Below are 6,000 nucleotides of genomic sequence, written 5' to 3' on the forward strand. Positions count from 1 at the left end.
AGTAATGGTATGATCAGCTGTGTCTTATTGGTGCTTCCCTCCCCCCTTCTGGGCTGGCTCTTCATTCCCTGTAGAGCAACAGTCTCAAACTCACAGCCGCATGCAGCCCCCCCGGGTGGTATTTTGCAGCCTGCACTCTTGTACCCGATCTCACACTCTGGGCAGGAAGAGAGGTGCTGGCCTCGGCTGACTTGCAACTTCCTGCTACCGTCGCGTATGCTGGGATTCCTGCCTTCATGTACCCGCCGGATACCCGAAGGCAGCAGTCCCAGCATACGCAACGGCTGCAGGAAGCTGCAAGTCACTGACGCTTCTCTTCTTGCACAGTGTGCAAAATCGCATACAGACCACGGCTGCAAAATACAGGTATTGCCGGACAGGGGAGAAGGGGTACTGCTGGACCTGGCAGAAAGGGAGGGAATGGAATGGTGCTACACACTGGAGGGGAGGGTGAGATGGTGCAGGGGGAGAGAGCATGTTGGGTTGGGGGTGGGAAGGAGGGATGCCACTGAGGGAAGAGGCAAGGACAGGGAATGTGTTGAACTCATGGAGAGGGCAAGATGGGTGGGAAGGAGGGATGCCACTGAGGGAAGAGGCAAGGACAGAGAGGAAATGTGGAGGGGGAGAGAGAGAGAGAGATGTTTTGGTTGAGGGAAGGAGGACCAGTGGAGAAGCATGCAGGAGGAAGAGAGAAAAATGTTGGATTGGTGGAAAGGAAAGAGGTTAAACTTTAACTGTGAGGGCTTCAGAAAAAATAGGCTACTCAATGCATTTACTTTGGCAGCAGAGCAATTGTGTCTCTGTAAAAGGGGCCCCTTTAATTGATGCTGTCTCATCCATCCAACTGGACTTTCTTCCTACCTAGGTAACTGGTTGCACTGGATTCCTTAAACCCACCAGTAGAAAACTCTTTAATTGCCCCAACTGTAATTTTAGTTTCTTGTGCATTAGAGAATGACACGGTGACAAAATTCATCACCGTTCCCGTCCCCGTGGATAACCGCGGGAAACCATCTTCATGTCATTCTTTAAGGAGAGAGGAAAGAATCAGAGTATAATTGGGCACAACCACTGACCCTCAAGCTTTGCTTTGAAGAATGCTGGTGTAGAAGGACTGAGGTTGAAACAGACACTAGAAAATGACATGGGATTATTTCCCGCGGTTATCCACGGGGATGGTGATGAATTTTGTCACCGTGTCATTCTCTATTGTGCATCTCCGCTTCGGAAAGGACAAGACAAAACTGCTTGCTGCCCTTTTGCAAACCTATAATGCCTGGGAATACTTAGGATCTTGCCCTGGTTTTCATGTGGAGCAGAAACGATTGGAAGGCCACTTTTTTTTTTTACACACATAGTATGAAGACTTCCTGCTTGAATGAACATAAGGGAACTTTCAAACTAAAAGAGGAGGTGGGGAAACTTACAACTTTATTTTTAGAGATAGGGCAGCCTAATTTGCCCAAGATAACAGAGTCGCTTTCTGGGTATCCTTGCTGACTATTGGCAGGACTCGGGTGCCTTCCAGCAGGCCCCAGACTGCTGCTGTTCAGTGCCAGCACTGAATATCCATCCCACTACTGACTAAAATTGCCCCTTGATGCGGTATATAAACCTAAGACTTAGTTTAGTTATTAGCTTGCTATAAGTTATACAATACTTTTCCATGGGTGTTTCATAGGTCTGGGTTTCTTTTAAGGTTTCAGTTGTATCAGACATGCTGCTGTTCCTGGTGCATACATGATGTCGTGAGTAGGTGTTGACATGGAGGGGCAACAGATGCTTCCTCATCACATGTGCATTGGAAGAAGCAACTGATTCATGCAGACACTTAACCTGTTTACTCTCTCATTCCTTGGCCTTTGTAAATCATTAACTTTTTTGCTATATTTTGGTTGCATCTTTCCCTCTTCGCTGCAGTTCCTGGTTGCTCAATGCTGTAATTTTGGTGGTTTGGCCCTCGTATTTTTCCTTAGCCTAACGAACCTTTTTTTGCCTGCCACTAGCAAGGAAGCTGTACACAGGACTAAGTGTATGGCTGGCATAATTCCTGTAGCAAGCGTGATGAGCACAGTGAGGTGGGATGCTGAGGCTGGTGTGAAGAGCAGGATGGAGCGAATGCTTATGCCAGCGAAGAGTATTATGTGGAAGATGTGGCGGGCGAGGAGTGGGAACGAAGAGGAGAGGTGTGGCACCCCCACCAAGATGACATCAGGGGTAGTCTGTTCTCCCTGCCCCCCTCCCAACAACAACAACAAAAAAAAGCTACTGGGTGAATAGTTTAGATCAGGAAGGATAATTGCGGCTGGAGTGGTGTAGGTAAGGTATAGTGGTTTAATCCAGGGTTTCTTGTTCCAGTCCTTGGGACACACCCACTGAGTCAGGTTTTCAGGATCCCCATAATGAATATGCATGAGATATTTGCATACAATGAAAGCAATTCATCATGGGTATCCTGAAAACCTGACCCAACTGTGCAACGCTTTACCACAGTACATTAGAGAAGAAAAGCACATAACTTCATTCAAAAAAACATTAAAAACCTATCTTTTTAAAGATGCGTTCAATATCTACCACACGAAACTTCAATTCTTATTCTGTTACCCTTCCTCTTGTTTTTCCCTTTTATTGTTCTCTCTTTTTAACTAAAAAAATTTTGTAACTTCTCCCCGCTATCCCCACGCTGCATGTTTGTCCTGGATTAAAAGAGGTGTATTACCATGTTAGTTTTTTACAACCTATGTTTTTATATAGCTTAGTTAACTGAATAAGTGATAAATCAAATATTAATAAAACTTGAAACTTGTGTTCTGAGGAATTAGTTGAACTCCTGGTCTGATGGTTTATAGTGGATCACATGGTGGTGATGACAAAATTCTTGGTCCAAGAGCGACCTATTCACGATCTTGCCTGAACAAGTGGCCTTACTCTTGCTCAGTTTACCTAAGAGAGGACTCTCCGGTGCCTGGTAAAGCTTTCTGAAGCCATCCAGGGGTGGGCAACAAAGGCTGCAATCCAGTGTTGTTTTCAGGATTTCCCCAATGAATATGCATGAGATCTAGGTGCAGTTGCTACCTCCATTGTATATATAAACAGATCTCGTGCATATTTATTGGGGAAATCCTGAAAACCTGATTGGAGTGCAGTCCTCACCCTAGAGAATGACATGGTGCCAGAATTTGTCACCTCCCCTATAGGTAACTGGGGGGAAACCATCCCCATGTCATTCTTTAAGGAGAGAGGGAAGAATCGGAGTCCCTGACCCGCAAGCCTTGCAGTGAAAAATGCTGGTGTAGATAGACAAAGAATGGCACCGAATGGTTAGAACATAAGACCATAAGGGTTGCCATACTGGGACAGAGTGAAGGTCCATCAAGCCCACTATCCTGTTTCCTACAGTGGCTAAGCCAGGTCACAAATACCTGGCAGAAACCCAAAGAGTAGCAACATTCCAGAGCTGAGATTGTGATGTCATAAAGCCTCATTCCAACAATGTCTAAGACCCAACCTCATCAGTGATGTCAGAATGGCTTGATTGTCTTATACTTGGATTACATAAGAACATAAGACAGAATGATACGAAGGAAGTTGTTGACATCCCCTTGTCATTCTTTAAGGAGAGAAGAATCGGAGTCAAATGGGCCCAGCCACTGACCCTCAAGCCTTGAAGTGAAGAATGCTGGTGTAGGACTGAGGTTGAGATAGACATTAAAGAGTGACATGGGATGGTTTCCTACGGTTATCTGTGGGGATGGGGATGTGAGTTACCATGTCAGTCATCTGGATTACACCTAATTTGAGGTTAAAAGATTGGGTTGCTGCTGCTGATGTAATTAAGGGTTCGGTGCTAGCTAGGCCGGAATCTCCACAGGGGTTTTAGCAGCCCACCGGAATTATGCACAAGTGCAGGTGGATAACTCATTTGGGTCCTTTTCTTTAACTGAAGCAATGTGGGCCTGATGATGAAAGCAATTTAGCTGGCCACTGCCTGGTTAAATCTCTTGATTGGGGCTCGCTGCTACTAGTCTGGGGCCCTTAACCAGCTCAATGCTGCGGAATCTCACTATTTAGTGTTGAACTACAAAGGGGCTACATCGGGGGGGGGGGGGGGGGGGGGGGCGGGGAGGAGTGTTCTGGAGGTAGAGTCAGCACTTGGCTAGTTAAATGTTGATATTCAGCCCTTAAGCATCCAGGTATACCACATAAATAGGACTGCAGAAAAGTCTGTCCTGTTTTTATGTGGTAACTCATGGCTGCTTATGTGATGAATATTGACTTGTGGCTGTCTTTAAAGGCCTTAAAAATAAACCGAAGCCTATGCCAGTCCTGGCTTTGATTATCCTCACCATCATTGATCACCATCACTGGCCAAATATCGGGGCCTAATATTTTAAGGGTTTATGGTCATAAATTGGCTTCTTTGAAAATTTAGTAGGCCCGAGTACATAACTTTTTACTCAAATGCTACTAAACTCCTAAATTTAGAAGCATAAAATGTAGGTGGCAATAAGGGTGGATTTAGGGCAGTGAAAGAATGTAGGAGCTTAGCACTGATTTTTAATACTAGGCACATGAAGGGCAGGCCTAAATTTTAGGTGACTTTTCAGCTGAAAAGTTATGCATCTAACTAGGGTTACCAGAGGTCCAGATTTCCCTGGACAGCTTTTTAAAACCCGGCGCTTTGTCCGGGTTTTGAAAAGCTTCTATGAAATCGCCGTCGGGCAAAAGGGCATTCACGTGTGTGCGGATGCCCTCCTGCTCGACGAGAGCAGGCAGCGGGGGCGGGGCTAGGGCAGGATTGGGGGCATGATGGGCAGGTCTGGGGGGGGGTTCCAGATTTTCCAAACGAAAAATCTGGTAACCCTACCTCTAACTTTGACTAAAACCACAGCATAAATTTAGGCACTCGGCATCTTCTGAATATTGGACCCTTGCATTTAAGCGCCAACTGAAGGTTGCTCTAGGATAATTTTTTCATCCTCTCCTTTAATATACCAAGCCCAAAGTATTCTGAAACGTGTAGCCTCTTTGGGTTTTTAAGGTGCTTTGGCATTTGCATTGGAAGGGGTTACCAAAGGTCAGGCTGATCCAGTGGGTGCGCCATAATCCAGTTTCCCTGAGGAAATGGTGGAATCACAAGAACCAAGATGTTTCTCCCAAAGCTGTCCATGTACCAGCTCCGAGCACTCCTTCAGCTCCATGGCTTTGTATGGACTAGAGGTCTGCACGGGAATGGGGATTGCGGGAATCCCCCCAACCCATGGAATTCCCACGGGGACCCCCCTCTGGCCCACAGGACTCCCACGGGGACCCCCCTCTATCCAAAGGGACTCCCACGGGAATGGAAGGCTTTGGAAGCAGGGTTCGTCCATATAATATAATGGACACGTCAGCCTTAGTAAAAGAGGGGGTTTATAAGTTAATTACCTGAACAGAAAACAAAACAAGGGTTCCACCAAAGAGATTCCACAAGGAAAACAGCAGTGCAAACACAAAAGAAACTGTGGAATTGATGATCCTGTCAGAAGTAATTGCTGCTTTTTATGGGGACGGGCGGGGATGGAGGTAATTCCTTGCGGGGATGGGTGGGGATGGAGAGGATCCTGACGGGGACGGGTGGGGACGGAGAGGATCCTGGCGGGGATGGGTGGGATTTCTGTCCCCGCGCAACTCTCTAGAATGGACTTCATGCTGTCTGGAAAATTCCAAACAGGGGGGAGGAGGAGGGAATGATGGATTTTAATTATTTTTTTAAAATAATAAATTCTACAGGAAGGCCTCCTCTGCATGTGCTATCTGGGATCTCTACTAACCCCAAAACATCCAATGCTAATAAATATATAATCAGAGCTCTTTAACCTTTTCTGGCTCTATATTCCAGAGAAAATTCCTCTTAAATTCCTGCCAGGTGTGCTGTGCTTTGTTTTGCAGGAGGGTACAAAACTTCAGTCTTTGGCTCCAGACCTCCTATGTTGCATGGAAAAATAAAGCAGACAGGTA

The sequence above is a fragment of the Geotrypetes seraphini genome, chromosome 13, assembly GCF_902459505.1.
Source record: "Geotrypetes seraphini chromosome 13, aGeoSer1.1, whole genome shotgun sequence".
In the NCBI taxonomy this organism is placed as follows: Eukaryota; Metazoa; Chordata; class Amphibia; order Gymnophiona; family Dermophiidae; genus Geotrypetes; species Geotrypetes seraphini.